At 37.2% G+C, this 18,178-nt stretch overlaps 1 pseudogene; it reads right to left on the bottom strand.

Annotated features, from left to right (window-relative positions):
* Positions 1-1,469: 1,469 nt before the first annotated feature.
* On the bottom strand, positions 1,470-2,203 carry LOC144715866 (17.8 kDa class I heat shock protein-like; annotated as a pseudogene).
* Between the last annotated feature and the right edge of the window lie 15,975 nt (positions 2,204-18,178).

Here is an 18,178-nt window from a genome sequence, read left to right as displayed (position 1 = left end):
AATCATCACATTCGGAATGGTGTTCCTGAGTGCAGAAGGATTGAGCTTCTTGTCACTATGAAGTGTTCACTATATGCCAATAATGCACAATGTTTTGATGTTACTACTGAGAATTTGGATTTCGACAATGATGAGTAATGTTGCTAGACACTTCTCATATTCAATTTTTACATTCCTCCGTATATTATATTTTTTCTTACAAATCTATTGTTATTCTTTCAGACAATGATATGTGCATCATCTTCGCACAAAGAATAGAGCTTCAGAAGGGGGGGTACTTTATCTCATTTCGTGAGGTTTTGGTTTGAACCATGTGGCTTGAATTTCATTTGAGAAATCCATAACACTAAGGAAGTTGTAATGTGTTCTGAAACACAAAAATTCAGGATTTAATGACAGTAATATTATTTTGCAAGTGAATGTGACAGTTCAAATACAGCGTTATTATGTAAAACTGAAAAGGATATTTTTATGTTTTCACAAAAAAATTGCTAAAAGATAAGCTGATGACTCATCATAGCGTTCTATATAAATATATAATTATTATAGTTGGCCTGTAGAGTTTTGTATCGTTTATCACTATTTTAATCTTCGTATCTACGTTCACTATTTACAATATCACAGACACAAATTTTAATTAAAAGTATTTAATTTATGTCATTCTTGCATAGTCATTATGAATATATATATATATACTATATATATAAATAGTATATATATATGAGTGTGTGTTAATGCTTCACTCAATGGAGGTTATAAGCTATCAATCTTTATTCATATCATTTTTCAATTTAGTTTTACATATGCAGCTAGGTTCACTAAATTAGTATTTTACTTCAAAAAAATAAAACTAGTTAAAACTTATATAGGTCATAGTCTCATAGGTGTTATATAATTCCTACCATGTTCACAACTATAGCTTTCTTTGCTTTTAGCTCCACAATTTAGAGTATTAGTGTTGCTAATGGGAATTTAGGTACACCATCTGATGCATGTATTAAGGCCTCAATCCATGGGGTTTTTAAGCTGCCATTCTTCGTTAATATAATCTTTCAATCTTATCAACACTTACATTTAGGTATTGATGAATTTTATCAACACTGCATAATGTGATGATAAAATGGCGCATAATTTTCATAGCGAGGCTTAATAGTGAGAAAACATGAAACACCTGATACGGCTATATCTCTATGATTAAAATTCATCCAGAACTAGAAGCACTTGTACTAGGCAAAAATTATAATTATAATTGTAAAGAGCACAGAGGTTCGCCTTGGAAAACTTTAAACAACAGTTAAATCCAAATATCATCATGAACAAACAGAGACATGCGCGTAACTTTTTTACGGGAACAAGTTCAAATGTTTGGCTCTATCATAGAATGGAAGAATATATCTAACACACACACGGGGCAACAGACAGCTGCACGCGCCAAGAACGCACAGAGGAGTGGCATGAAAGACTGAAGATCAGACAAACCATTTGTTATTCTATGATGTGCCAGAAAAGGGAAAGGTTCCAGACACTGGACGAGTTTTTTATTTACAAATGATGACCCCTGGTAAAGAGGGAGACTCCATTTACTAGACCAGCGGCAGGAAAGGTGCGGGAATACCTTTCAGCCGGAGATCTGAATAGCCTTGACTTCTGGCTTCTTGGCCTCCTCCTTGGGCACGGTGACGGTGAGCACGCCGTTCTCCATGGCCGCCTTCACCTGGTCCAGCCTCGCGTTCTCCGGCAGCCGGAACCGCCTCAGGAACTTGCCGCTGCTGCGCTCCACGCGGTGCCAGCGGTCCGTCTTCTCCTCCTTTTCCCTGCTCCGCTCGCCGCTGATCTGCAGCACGCGGCCTTCCTCCACCTCCACCTTCACCTCCTCCTTCTTCACCCCCGGCAGGTCCGCGCGGAAGACGTGCGCCTCCGGCGTCTCCTTCTAGTTGATGTTCGTGCTCGCGAAGGCGGAACTCATCTCGGAGGACGGCCTGGGCTCGGACAGCGATCGAAAGGTGTCGAAGAAGGGATCCCACACCTCCAGCGAGAACAGATCGAACACGTTGCTTCTCCGCCCGAACATGCTCGGCACGATCGACATCCTTTTCTTCCTCTTCTGCTTCTGCTTCTTCTTCCCCGTCCTCACTCGCTTTCTCTCTAACTTCCTTCGCTCACTGATTTTCAAATTTTGGTGCACCCTCCGCCGTTTATAAGAGCAACGGTTCCCTCTCTAGAACACTCCAGAAAGACTGAGATCTTCCCGCAAAAGCCGAGAAAAGTTCTGGAACCGCATTGAAAGCCGGGGAATGTTCATACTTTCGAAAACCTATTGTTCTAACAATCCTTAATTTCTTGACTCTGATGAATTAGGTCCTCATTAGAATATAGGGAATTTAGCACCCTGTAGGCTAGAACTTTCAAAGTTTGGCAGATACATTCCAAACTTTGAATTTGACATCCTACAGTCCAGATATTTTTAAACTGCCAGATCTAGGACGCGCCCGCTTACGTGGACACCACCTGCCTGCCAGGTGGAATCTGGAGAGTCCACGTAAGACGGGATTCCACCTGGAAGCCAGGCGGTGTCCACGTCAGATACCCGATTTCTTACGGGGATCGAAGGGAGAAGGGAGAAGGGAAAGGGGAAGGGGAAAGGCCTCCGGCGGGGAAGATTTCTGAGGCTGCCGTAGGCCTTCCCGGAGACGTCCCACACCAGGCCTCCGGAAAGGCCTCCGCGACCTGGGAGGGCCTTCGGCACCAGGCCTCCGGGGGGCCGTCTTGGGTTTAAAAGGCCGCTTGGGTTTAAAAGTTTGCAAGAAGAGGAGAACGACGAAGGCCGGTACGCACTTCTCGACCCCGCTTCGTTTTACCCCACTCCTCTTAGCGCCTTTATGGTGGGTATGCACTTCTTCTCTCACCTGAGATCGTAGAAGAACAGAGAAGAAGAAAGATGAAGACGAGAAGAGAATAGGAAAAAGATTGAGGAGTGGAGAGGAGGGAAGAAGATGAGAAGGGGAGAGAAGAAGTAAGAAGAAAAGAGAAGAAGCAAAAGAGGAGAAAAAGTCAGAACAGAAGAGACGAAGAAATAGGAAGATGGGAAAGAGAATAGGAAGAAAGATTGAGAAATGAAGAGGAGGGAAGAAGATTAGAGGAGAGAGAAATTTAGAAGAAAAGAGAAGAAGACGAAGCGAGAAGAAAAAGAGGAGAAAACTTGAAAACAGAAGAGAAGAAGAAATGGGAATACAAGAAGAGAATAAGAAGAAAGGTTGAGGATTGAGCTTTAACCGTAGGAGGCCACGCAGGCCGCCGACGGCCACCGGAGGCCTCCTTGCATGGCCTCCGGCAGCAGGCCTCCGGAGGCCATTGGAGGCCATGCTGCCGGGAGATCACTCAGAGGTGGTCTCCGGTTGCCGCCGGAGGTCTCCCGGCGTCCTGCGTGGCCTCCGACGGCCCCCCGGACAGCCTCCTCAAAATCTGAAGAAAAAAACCTAAAAATCAAGAAAAAAACCAACCTTCGGCTCCCCATCTACCCCTCTTCCGGTTAAAGCTCTTGAATCCTCGCCCGAAATCTTCGCCCGAATCCGGCAGCCTCAGAAATCTTCCCCGCCGGAGGCCTTTCCCCTTCCCCTTTCCCCTTCCCCTTTCCCTTCTCCCTTCTCCCTTCTCCCTTCGATCCCCGTAAGAAATCGGGTATCTGATGTGGACACCGTCTGGCTTCCAGGTGGAATCCCATCTTACGTGGACTCTCCGGATTCCACCTGGCAGGCAGGCGGTGTCCACGTAAGCGGGCGCGTCCTAGATCTGGCAGTTTAAAAATATCTGGACTGTAGGATGTCAAATTCAAAGTTTGGAATGTATCTGCCAAACTTTGAAAGTTCTAGCCTACAGGGTGCTAAATTCCCTAGAATATAATATCGCCTATCATAATATCATGGATTTGCTCAGTCCCCTATCTATGACTTAATACCACAGCTTTGTTTAGTAATCGATAAGGGGTTATATTTATGATGGCTATTTTTTTATTCATTGTGTGCTCATAACATAGAATTAATTCAGATTACACGGCATAAATTCCAAGTTTATATTTTTTGAAGTATGAGTGGGAGAATAAATGCCATCACTATAGAATTTTATGTGATAAATTTGTGAGCTTATAGTAGATTTCAAGAAGGTGATGTTCATATCTATGCAAGAACATGTTTATGCCATGCATCCTTCAATTTATTAAGCCTTCACCAATCACATATCCCTAAAGATTGATGGCATGATTCAGGAATTGAAATCAATTAAAGTAAATGAGTTGAGATACAATTTTCATAATGAGATACAATTTTCAAAGAAGAATAGCTTATCCTAGGCATTTAAAGAAAATAACTGCGTATTAACTAGGTGAATATGAAAAATACAGGGGGATATCTATAAAATCCATGACTTAAAAATCAATCAAAAATTTGATTTCATACACCATCTACTGAGAATCTCTTTATGATACCGTATAAATTTGATTTTCATCACTATGCGCTGATCATAATCATTCAAAATTATTTGATGTCGGAAATCTTACAGAAAAACACATGAGAGGGGCGGCGTCAAAGTTGTTTGCCAAGATTACATTGGCACCATAGATAAAATAGCTTCTGAATATACCATATTAAATCTATCTACCTTTATTTGTTAAAAGGTATGTCATGCACTATTTCTTTTATATCTACAAAATATAATAGTTTCTAAATATTAATCCTGTTTGACTCCTTTGCTCTTCTTATCTCACATACTTTTTTGTGTGATTCTGATATTTTAACTCATTACTCTTTAACATTTAAACCTCCACAATCTAATGCGAAACAAGTTATTGAAGCCAAAAACTTTAACTTTGTCTTCCAGAATTCATAACAACTTGCCTGTATTGTTAAGGTAGCCATTTCGTTACATAATGTCCAGTTAAAATTTAAATTAATCATAACTAAACAGTCTCAAGTAGACAGCTGCACTTGACATTGATTTCCTAATATTTGCGCTTTTCCTATATCTCATAGAATCAGTTATGTTTTTTCTGTCCCTGCAGCTCAGAATTCTATTAAAAATACTTTTTTTACTTAGGAAAATGGTTTATGTAAAAATAAGTTATTAGTTCTAATATGTTTGCTTGATAGAGAAGGTTAATGGGAAGCCCAAATGCTATTTCCCAAAATTTATGGCCCCATAGCAAGATTTCTGATACATATATCTGACCTTTAGACTAGAAATCATATATATGTCATCTTACCAAAGGCAAAACTTGATTATTAATAGCGCTAGGTGTGTAGAAAATATTTCATCCATTGTCTATTGGAAAATTTATGAACATGTAGACAATCATCTAATCGTATTAAATTAGATACTGAGGAATATCGATAACACCCTGAATTTATTGTTTAATTCAAGTAATTAGCACAATTTTATCCATTTAAAGAGGTTAAAATAGATTTGTAATCATATAATTACATGTTAATTACTATTCCAACTGAATCCTGATTTTATTATAATTTTATGTTAATTTATGAATTTTTGGGAATTTATTTAAGCTTGGAATAACTCGATTTAAATGGAAATGGAAATTTAAAAAACTAAATTTAATGTTAATTAATGTGGGGATGAATTACTGAATTTTATAGATTTTTTCTAGGATTTTATTGAATTTTTTGGGAATTTATTTGAGAGAGAAATGAATTTTCAAAGAGAAAAGGATATAATTATAAGGAAATAGCAGTTTAAATCAATTTCTAAAGTTGGAGGGATTTCTTAAAATTTTGTTTGCAAATATACCCTGAAAAAATCTCTGAGTCGCGCGTTGCAAGCGTAAATATCCAATAAAAATACTTGTAAGGTCTGATTGAATTAATTTGGATTTTTCTATGGTTTTTTAGAGGAAATATGGAGGAGAGAGAAGTGGAGGTGCATATTTCCAATTATTTTTGGGTGGCGTCGATTTGCGCACGCGAATAAAAGCAGAGACTTTTGCGCAAAAAGTCAAGAAACTGAGTTAGCGGAGCCACGTGGCAAATCTGGGCTGTCGCAAGGGAATCCGACGGCTTTAATTCGGTCCGCAGCGGCATCTCTTGAGGGCGGTAAGTGCATCACCTGTGCTGTGCATACAGATATGCACGCGCGGGAGGTGATGTGGCGACACCTGAGTGGATGTCGTCGGTAAAAATGTACAAGTAAGTGCAAATCCAGACGTATTTTGTTATTCTAGTATTTCCAGATGGGGGTACGTGGCACCAAGAGAGGAGCCGCCAGCCTCTTGTACTAAAGGTGCCGGCTAATCAGAAATTGACACAAAAAAATTAGTATTGCAAAAATTAATAAAATAAATGAAATATTGATTATACGGCTAGGATTGGTCAATATTTATTTATTAATTACTCTTAATCCTAAAGTCAGATTGAGCTCAAATTTTATGGGTTTGCTCATCTCAACTTCCTCTCTCTATCTATATGGTTGGATCACTCAGATCAAGCCTACATTGATGGATAAAAATTGATTAATTATTGGGGGTAAATGGTAGTTTTTAGCATTTAACCTAAGTATAAGAAAAGAAGTTCAAGCTAAGGAGGTCATTCTGAAGGGGGCTCTTTCATAGCTGCAAGACAGAGAGGAGAACAAGCCGGTATAAACTGCATTTGGTATTTTTACTTCATTGTATTTGAATCTCAGTATATTTGGGGTTATTTGTTAGTGAATTTTTAAAATTGTTCTTCTTGATCTTAGTCTGAAATTCTAAATCGCTTGGTTTGAGTGGCATGTACAAGCCCCCTAGGATTAACAGGAGTGATTATTAAATTACGCGAACTGATCCACTTGCACACTAAGAACAAAAAAAATACCAAAAAAGGAGATTAATTTCTTTGTAAGAGTAGATTAAATTTATGATAAAGTAGTGAGTTAGTTGGATACCCAGTCCCCCAAAAACAAACTAACATGAAAATTTCTTTTTAACCCCAAAAACAAACTAACATGGTAGTTTTAGATTCCCTTTGGATATTTGTGGTTTATTATCAAAATTAAAACTTAAAAAAATGTGTAATATTTTGACATCCTGCATATGCTGATATGGGGGGGGAGCTAAATAGAAAGATAAGAAACGTTTTCCTGACAGTACACAATACAATCTAAAAGGCACACCATCCATTTAAATACATAATAATGTCCTGAAACTTCCGCAGTGCTATTCATATACATCATTTTTAGTGGTACATAAAATGTATATTTACTTAAAAAATAAAACTGAGGACAGGATACACAAATTTGAGTTCAAAATCAAAATGCATTCAATTTTGTTGTGAGGCTGAAAAGAGGCAACCATCTTTCAGTACTTACTATAGATTGCCTAAATTGGCTAAGCACTTCATACCATCTGATCCAAAATTCATTTAAACCTTAATAGTGAAATGCAAGTATACATTACAATTGCTTCCCATTTTTTGTCCACATACAATTTTGGATGAAATTTCAAATTGGTATTTACTCTCCACTCCAAACCATCAACAATGGATCTATTTCTGATTAATCTTGTACCATATATATCTTTTACTTAAGACAAATTTATTTATACTCTGACTAGTTATTTAATGGAACCTTTAATTGGTTGACAATAAGTTAAAAACATCAATGAGTGTTCATTTCTTCGAGGTTGCAAAGTAGGTAGCATAATCTCTCCTCTTTTCTCAAAGATGATACCAATTTTATCATGCAATAAGTCTAATGCATAAATATTCCAGATGCATGCCAATCACTTGATTCATAGAATCCTGTCCCATCTTACCAAAGAGGCAGATGTGAGAATTTTTTTGAAGAAACAATAAATGAAAATTTATATTTAGTGATCACACATCTCGGAAGCTATTTCTCTCTGAATTTGTTGATGTGAACATATGTATTAAGTTAAAACTTGACTAGAGAAATTTCATTTTAATAAGAAATTTTTAAACACCCTGTGCTAAGAAATTTGTGTAGATACATGAATAGTGAATCTTGAAGTTCAGGGCCAATATTGAAGTAAACTGCATGAATAAATTCATTGAGTCAATGCACCACTATTGAAACATCTAGTTCAATCAAGGTATTTAATCACACTATTTTCTCCATCATCAACTCATTTTCTTGTCTATCAAGGGATAATATAGTTTGGAGGCCATTTGCCACTGCTGGTTTGGTGCTTGCATGTGCTGGAAAGCTTTAGCTTCTTTAGAAGATGAATGAAATCAGAGACGCGGGCAAACGATGTGTACGATTATTTGGAGGGAGCATGAAAGAGGGGATGATCAGGCGAATCCTTGATGAAACCACTTATTATTTATTTCGATGTGGTGCAGAAACACAAAAGTTGGAGATATTGCGACTGATCCTTTTTCTTTATACATGATGACCCCTATTGAGGAAAGACTCATGAATGAAAGACGAGAGGCTGGTAAAAATACCTTTCAGCCGGTGATCTCAATGACCTTGACTTCTGGCTTCTTGGCCTCCTCTTCTGGCATAGTGACGATGACCACATTATTCTCCACGGCCGCCTTTACCTTCTCAAGCTTAGCATTCTCCAATAGTCAGAACTACCTTAGGAACTTGCCGTTGCTGTTCTCCACATACTGCGAGCGGTTTGTCTTCTCTTTTTGTCCCTGCTCCTTTGGCCGCTGATCTGAAGCACGCAACCTTCTGTGCCTCCACCTTGACCTCCTCCTTCTTCACCCTAAGGAGGTCTGCACAGAACACCCTAAATTCATCAGAGGAACATCGAGCCGTGACATCTTAGAGATTAGGTTGTTTCTATAATTTAAACTCTACATTTTTTACAGCAGCTTGAAATATTTTATTCATGCTACTTCCAATGGCATTGCAATATGAGGGATCTACTTTGAGAAAGGTGTCAAATATTGTGATTTTAAGATAATCTTGATTTGATGTTTGGTTTAAGATCTGTTGCATTCATAGATGGGGATCTTAAAATTCTAAAATGGCTGGGTCAATTTCTTAAGCTTCACCTTCCATGTCTTCACATAGATGTTCAAATCTTATTGACAGGTCATTTCCTCAACAAGTGATGCTTGTGTTACACAATTGGGTGAAATATGACCTGGCTTGCCGCCCTTATAGCGTATTTTTCTATTGTTTTTGAAGGATTTTCTATATTTCTTTTCCTATTTAGAGGTAAGCACAGCTATGCTCTTGAGGGTGGAGGACGAGAAGATTGGGGATCACCATCTGCGCGTGGAAAAGTAATCAAGGGAAGATTAAATTTAGGTGCATAGCAATTTGAGGTGCCCAAGGGATAGATAATTTTTTGGGATATGAAGGCGATGACGAAGGGAAAAAAGAATCTAAATGCTTGGCACTCTGATTTGCTTCTTCCATTTTTCTAACACTTTGTAGGATGACTTCATGTCATTTCCATATCTTAGTCCAGTTCTAAATGTGGAGAAGGTGAGGGGAATATCTTCTCTTAAAACAAGAGTCATCATCAGTAAATCAAATTTAGCCACATATTCTAAGATATTGCAATGACAAGAAGGTTCTTCTCTTATAACACAAGTCATCATCAGTTTATCAAATTAAGTCACATATTCTAAGACAACACTTTCCTGGTTCAATTTGTTTCCATTCATCAATGAGACTATATTCTTAATTAGAAGGGCAATACTTTTTGCATAACTTAGTTTTCACTTCCTGCCAAGTATTGATGGGTTTATCAAATCTACATCTAATAGACACTCCAGATTGCTCCAAAAGATTTTACCTGGGCCACCTAACTTCTCTTCCACTGGCATAACCTTGTGGGCCTCCGACATATCTACCGATGAGAAGTAACTATTAATTTGAGATTCCCATTTCAGATATTCTTTTGGTTTACTTTAACCTTCAAAGTTGGGATATCATTTTCATATGCATATAATCATCAGTGGAGGGTTGGATTTGAATCCTTCTATGACCATTTCTATGGTTATCTAGATTCAAATTTAGACTGTAAAGGTTTCTAGGAAAATCATGGTTAGGATTCCATGTATGTTCTATGGGTAGAGGGGTCCTAACCTAATGTTTTTTAAAGAATCTAAACATTGAGTTACATCTTTGAGGTCATCCATGATCACTTTTCCCCAGGAAGAATAGACTCTTCTACATGAGTGTTCGAATATTTATCTTTTTATAAAAATCTAGACTTGATCAAATCTTCATAATAAGACGAAACATATAAACAAGTAAAACAAAAGTTTTTATTAAAACTAAAAAAGGAATCATGTAAGCACAATCGTTTGTTGTATCTGAGCTGAGACCTTTCAGCTCAGATACCGCTTGATGCTGGACAAACAAGTGGATTTTTTGTAAATACCCAGTAATAATAATAACATATTATTTGAGGGTGATCCAAATGGGTTTTATGTTGTAGAGTGGGACTGAATCCATGAGCTATGGACCTAACAAGGAAAATCTCGACAATTAGTAAGATATACCTAATTTAATGAAACTCCAAGGTAAAAAAATGGGCAATCAAAGTTAAAAACAAATGGACTCACAAGTTCACACAGTCACTAAGAGAAAATAAACAATTAATTTTAACCAACAACTATTTCAAAATTAAGGCTTCACAAGGTACCTTGGAAAAGGAAGACAATAGCTTGATCGTTCTAATGTTGAATTGCCTTGATTGATATTGATCTAGAGCTCCATATAAGGGAATGAAAAAGAGGAAGAAGCACGGTGTCGGAAACAGATATAATGAGAGAAATATAATTGGGTTGATCAGAAAAGATGTTAATGTGTACTGCGAGAAGGATGGAAGTGAAGTGCTGAAAGTGAGCTGTGGTCGATGATGTCAGATAGATGTGACAAAAAGTGAGAAGAGATGAAGATATGAAGAAGGAAAAAAAGGAGAGGTGAGATGGCTATTATGGGGGGAGACATGGATGTGTGGTCGATGATGTCAAGGATCAAAAGTTAAGAAGATAATGGAAGAAAGGGAAAGATGAACCCACGAGGAGTTGATCGCTATAAGACACCAGATGCCACCGTCTTCGCTCCAATTGCAGTTATCACCAGAGAAGAAACAAGAATTCATAATAAACTCAAGTAAAAGGTGCTCTTACAGACCAGCTAATAGCCTATTTAAAGGGAATGAAAATATGCACTTACCAAAGATGATGAAATGGTGGACGGTTTATGAGATGGTGGTGGAGAGAAAATGTGGGATTGATGGTGCATGCGGAGGAAAGCCATGGAAGAAAGTTACATGAGAGAGGTTTTGAAAGAAGTCCAATTTCAAAGTTATAAAGAATAGAGGAAGAGAGGGAACGACTGATGAAAGAGAGTTTTACAACAGTTAATAACAGCTGGTGGTGGAGAGAACAAAAAAGTAGATCTAAAGATATAAAGAATAAGTGGAAGAGTAAAGTAAAACAAAGTGTCTTATTGAGGAGAGAGAATAAGAACACGCGGAGGAGAGAGAGAGGACAAAATTCAATGGAAAGAGAGAGAGAGAGAGAGAGAGAGAGAGAGAGAGAGAGAGAGAGAGAGGGAAATACCACTTATTTACCACCATAATGCAAGATAGGGAGAGAACAATGGAGAGCCTTTGAGAAAGAGAAAGAGAGAGAGAGAGACACATAACCAAAAAGGCTAGGTTGATGGTTGGGCAGTTTTTGACTCAGATTGACAGGCACCACTTATTTTGTTAATCTCTACATCAGGAGAGTACAGATTTCATTATCCCTTCCAGCTTATCAAAGAAAGTTAGCTGCTGATAAATAAATTACATTCATCCTCCAATTTGGGAATTAGTCCTCAAAATATACCATTCACTATATATTTTTGTAACAGCAGTAGTCAGAAAACATAATTCAGAAGGCAAAAAGTCATGTCCTTAACCAAACTACACTACACAGTCTTGACACACATCTATTCACATATTCTATTATCAATAAAGTATATGTACATTCATGTACAAATATTTAATTGAATAATGCCATGGTTTTTATATAGTCATCAGTTTCATTCTCGAATTCAGGTCTCAAAACTCTTCACATATGATTTTGTCAGCGAATTCATGTCCAATAATTAATTATTTCACAAACAAGTCTTTCAAAGAAAAAATCTCAAATTTTCATTCTTAAGATTTGAAACTGAAAGTTGCAAAACATATCATTTTAAACAACCAACGTCAGTATTTAGTGCCATTAAAATGATATATTAGAAATAATATCACATATTAAAAGTATAAAAGATGATATTTGTTTTAAGGTGAGATTCATCTTGTCTAGAAAGTCGAAAACACCCAAACAGTAGCTTCCTTCATCTTGTCTACTACAATATATATTCCTTTTTAAGGGATTTGTTTGATCAATATCATTTTAGGCTAAAACAAAATATCAATACCATATTTTAAAACAATTGACATCGTGATAAGTTCAAATAAAGTGTTTAAAGCCTGTATTTTAATTTAAAATTAAAAACCAAAAACTCAGAATTTTATAATATTTTTTCCACTTAATACTCTATGAATGATATAAGGTATGTAAGGCGTCATCAACAAAGAACCAATAATTCAATTTCACAGTTTTTTTTCTTTTTATCGAATAAATAACCAAACTAACCAAAAATATATTTTTAATATTTTATTTGATTTAATCAAATTTATATTTAAACACAAAGTTATGAAAATGAATAAAAATATTCTATGTGGTTATCATGCATTTTATGGATTTCTATAAGACTTAGAAAGTTGGAAAACCAATTGTTGGATTCTTATAAAATTTAAAAAGTAGAAATACGAATAGTTGGATTTCTATAATATTTAGAAAGTAGGAATATGAATAGTTGGATTTCTATAATATTTAGAAAGTAGGAATAACTATAGTTGGGTTTTAAAAAAACCATATAGAAATGATAAATAATATTTTAAATATTTTCACAATTTTATCTGAAGGGTTAAACAATGGTTAATTCTAAATATTATTCTGATATATTGTTTGCTTTTGTATTGTATCTTGATGACTAAAAATTAAATAAAAATAATTATGAGTCAGGTTGATACTATGGGACACCTTTTCTTCATTAGTGAGATTGCTATAGACTCTCAGTGCCAATTAACTCACCATTGGTGTCTGCTGTTATCTGACCATACTATGCTAACACTGATTGATTGTTGTTGAGAATTTGAGTTTAATCAATAAATTTATAAACCTATACTCATAGATAATTTAATTAGATTTCCCTTATCTACACATCACCATAGCATGCTTTCTAAAGGAGATATGGAAAGGGTGAAATTGTTCTCATTTTGCAAGGTTTACCATGAGAGCTCTAGACGTCATGCAATGTGTCAAGCAATGGCTATGGAGAAAGCACCATCTTGTACTACCCATTGTACAACGCTCCCCACTTACATGTGATATACTTCACAGCTAGGGGATCCTAGTGGATTTGAATTCCATCATCACTCAACTGCAGATTGTCCATTGGCACCCACCGCCAATAGGCTTTCTAAAGGTTGATGTGTATGGTTCATCCAAAGGGAACCCAGGCCCATTAGGTGGAGCTGGTATCCTAAAAGACCACATGAGTATCATTTTTACTTTTTCATCTTTCTATGGAGTACAGACTAATATAGCAGTTGAATCTTTGACAATACATGATGGCTTGCTCCTCTACAAGGAGAAAAACCTTCATAAAATCATCCTAGTATTGGACGTATCCACGCTCCATACATGCTCATGCTCATAGTGGTGTCTCTAGAGAGTCTGGTAAAATATCATGCGATGTTTCTCACGCTTGACCATCATTCGTCTTTAGTTGCACGAGGGAAACCAGACAACAGATGCCCTTGCCAACTATGTCGTATGCTCTCACAGCCCCTCTCAATACATCAGTTGGTAGAACCTTCCTCTAGCGGATCGCAGCTACCATTGCGTTAGGAGCCTCGGCCTCCCCCTATCAGCACGCTTCGCATCCTATCAAATGTTGGCCCTCGTGCATGGTGTATTGCATGGAGAACTACACATGAGAGTGCGCAACCTCTCGTCTAACTATTGTACCCTTTGCGCACCTCCACGATGATGTCAGATGATGGCACGAGGACTCCATGCATCACCACTCTGAGGGACACGAGCATGCCATGAGTGCTTTTGCAGCCTTCTCTGGGAGCTGCACCGGTATCACCTTTGTATCTTTTTTCTTTTTTACATATTGGGCATGGGCGAGTAGGGGTCGAGCATAATTGGGACATTTACGCTCGCTTAATGCCTTTTAACACTTGAAAACACTTCACTTACTATATAAAACTCCCTGGGTGACGTCCATGACGTGGTTGGATCGGTCTACACGCATAACCCTTGGGTTGGGTAAACGTAGCACCGTGTTTTTTCCTAACAAAAAAATAATTCTTTCTACTAAATAGCACCCACTATGTATCCTTAGTGTCTCCACACTCATGGCTACGGGACCGGCCATACTCATGATATGAGTGAGGCTAGATATTGTTATTCTATCCGTATACTCCGATGTCCTTCTTGAGTATCCTTCAAATAGAAATATTTAAAACAAATGCTTAAAGACTTGTGATCTCTGTATTATGATCTCATCATAATTCACCAAGTCTGATCATGTATCCACAGACGTGATCATAAGCATGACATGTGCACTATAATGAATATGTTCTATTAATGAACATGGAACGAGCAATGGAATATGTGATTGGCTTGCCGGCCACATATATTTCCATCATCACTTATAGTCAAAATTCTATTCCCAATATATCCCCATATAGGTCAGCAATATCATGGGGATCCCTCATTATTTACATCTAGATTTCTATTTGCTTCATTCCATTCTACATTCCACGACAAAAGATTTCAAATTGTAAACCAAATGAACATGCAATAAATACAAAAAATAAATCACATTAAATCAATGTAAATCTAAAACATTAAAATAATATCATTTTGCAATTTTTAGAAGTTTTAGAATTTATTTCATGTTAAAATAATTTATTTCAAAATATTTTTGTAATCTAGATTATATATATATTTAAAACATGCTTTAGTAATTCTGTAGTTATTGCATTCATGGTACATGATCATCAAATTGTGGGTTCAAATCCCACCAAGCACAAAAGTGATCCATTTTCTCTCCAAAGAATTGGGCCCTACTAGCGTTAAATTGTGTGGGTCTACCATGTGACACCAACATGTGAGCCCCACATAGGTTTAAATGCCTATGTGGATAGCCACATACTTTGCGTCACATACATGGGTGTAAGCGATTGGTTGTAGGCCCTATGTGGAGAAGCCATGTAAATTGTGGTGCGCCCTATGCCCACTGGCCACCTTGGTGAGGCCCGCCACATGAGCCACATCTGTTTGGTGCCCCCAAATGTGTAGATGGCTTAGGTTGTACCCACCAGGTGCATCTTGCTAGGTAGTACCCTCCTATTCAATTGTAGGCTATGCCGTTGGCTGATCTGGTCAAACTTGATCCATTAAAGGCAGTTCCACTCGAGCTCGGCCAGCAAGTATTGGACTGGCCTAGGTCATTGTCTGGCTAAGTCTAGCCATATAAGGCTTGCGTTGGGCTGGCCTGGCTGTTGCTGGTCAGCTAAAGAGTTGTCATTGTCTATCATGGCAAAAACAACATTCTACCTGAATTGAGGATGTGTTTTGCCACTGAAATACATTGAAAAGAATTGAATTTTTTTTCAAAACCTAATTATCAAATGAGATGTCTATATATCAGATCCCTGATTTATTTTTTCATTTAATGAGTTTTTTAATATCCTTCTTCCTCTAGGTAATCCCCATTCTGTTCCACCATGGCCGTTAAACCATCCCAATTACTTGAAAAATGGAATGGAGCCGAGGGGAGAAGCAAGGAAAAGGGGAGAGGCCTTGAACAATTCTAGTATGTATGAAATACATTCATAGCCTACTCCTATTTATACTTAGTAATATTTTTCCCTAAAACCCCCTAAACAAATAAGTATAGATTCTAATGACGACGTTCCAACATCAATGGGAGCACTTGCAGCCAACTCTTTACTCCCATGTATCAGTCTAGCTAACGACTCAAATGGCTAAGTAACATTTTTGATCCTCCAAATTAAATAACTATATCATCATTAATATTAATTTATCATTGGTCCACATAAGCCAATCGATATGTGGAGTCTCCAGCCCATAGGGTGCAAAGTGAAACATCATCGCCTAGAAGATACAAAAGAGTGTATTGGCTCACCAATAAAATTGGCCTATCATTGGTTACATTGTACGTATGGTCTCTCATCCACTTGATGCTCCTAGGACTACATAAGGTATGGTCCACTGTCCCACCATTATCAGTTATATGTGTTAGTACTAATGCATTTATAAATCATTTGAGAAGTCTTCTCAGATATTCCACTACCTTGGCCAAGGACTTTGTTACATTGCCTTCCTCAAGATGTTAACTAGTATACTAAGGGTGGACGATCCTATCCTGGCCACTAAATCATTTTTATAAACTTGGTGTCACATCTAAACTAATACTACTCTAAAATCTATGATTTGGAACTCGCAAGTCATAATAGAAGGACAACCGGTGGTCCATAAGATATGTCTACTGTATTGAGGAACTCAATTTTTGTGTTTCATTATCCTTTTTGTAAATCAAGTTTCATGCAATACTAATTTTATGTATTTCACTTAATATAGTGCATAACAAAGGTCCAACCCAATGGAGCATAGGTAATGAAATTAGTTTTTTTTGGAGAAGAGATAAAAGTATGGAAGGATAATGGTGGAAGGTTTTTTTGGGAGAAATATGGAAGGATGAGAAAAATCGAACATGTCATGAAAAAGTTTATCAATAGCTAAATATAAAGAATAATGTGGAGATTGGAAGGACGGAATGGAAGAAGATGGAGGAATAGTGGCAAATAGGGAAGTCGGGTAATGGTGAGAGAATGATGGAATTCAGAGATTTTATAATGATGGTAAAATCCAATAAAATCATAAAAAAGAAATAGGGTTCATAGTATCCATGGATGGAATTAAATGAGGAAACTGATCCAAATTCTCACACAAACTCCTTTTTTATGCTAGTCCTAGACTGGTTGATGCTGGATCTACTACCATTTTGAATCTCTGCTTGATCTTGCCTCCAAACAAGCTCAACACCAAACAATGCAAATATTGGGCCTTGAACTCTCCATTTTCTCCTGGTTGCCTATCGCTAAGAGGGAGACCAAAAAAATCCCCAAAAAGGAAGAAGAGCGACATCTTACAATTAAAGGGTATATGTTCTTTTAGATGAAGGTTGGATTTTTAATCTATTTGGGTGCCTTCAGGTGAATGGTGGATGTTAAATCTGTAAGCCATGATCATGTGTACCTCCTAATGAAATGAAATATCCCCTCAAAAAGAGGTGGCCCCCACGACCATTACTTAAGGTGATCGGGTGATCACTCTAAAAGAGGAGGTATCATTTCCACTTCATTAAAAGAAATAGGGTGACTCCCCTCTCTCCTTCTATAAACAAGGCATTCTTCCTAGAATTTATTAATAAATAAATTAATAAACTATTAAATAAAAGAAAATTGACCTCTTTAATCCTTCAACAATGCCTTTTACTTTCCTATAACTACTATGACTATAATTGACTTCTAAGAAAAAGGGACTGTCTAGTCCCTTAAAAAGGTTGCATAAGTTTTCCCCTATGAGGAGGTTGAACAACCTCCCAAAAGGAGGGCCCATTTTCTTCCTCTCCTCCTCGATAATTTTCATCCTTTCTCTCGTATAGTTATGTGTAAGTCCTTGTATCCACATGAGCACAAGAAGATGCGAGAAATTCACCATTTGACTTTAGAAAAGTTGAATGGGTTTAGTTTAATAATATAGTTGAATGTTCATTAGATACTTGAACTCCATGTCTCATCAGTCTGATACCTCTCATAGAGCTCTCCATGCCAAACATTTTTAAAATAGTATCTATGTAGATTGATCAGGATAATCCTGGCAACCTTCTCGATTTATATCTATAGATACATGTTCCTAATACCTAGGTTGCTTCTGCCAAGTCTTTCATGGAGAAGTTTTTATACAGCCATGCCTTTACTGATGAAAACATTCCTGCATCATTTCCAATAAGTAAATCTTATCCACATATAAAATCACGAATGTGATTGCACTCCCAT

The sequence above is a fragment of the Wolffia australiana genome, chromosome 19 (genome assembly GCF_029677425.1).
Source record: "Wolffia australiana isolate 7733 chromosome 19, ASM2967742v1".
Taxonomy (NCBI): domain Eukaryota; kingdom Viridiplantae; phylum Streptophyta; class Magnoliopsida; order Alismatales; family Araceae; genus Wolffia; species Wolffia australiana.
Note: the sequence above shows the minus strand (reverse complement) of the source record. Positions and strands in the feature narration are given on the sequence as shown.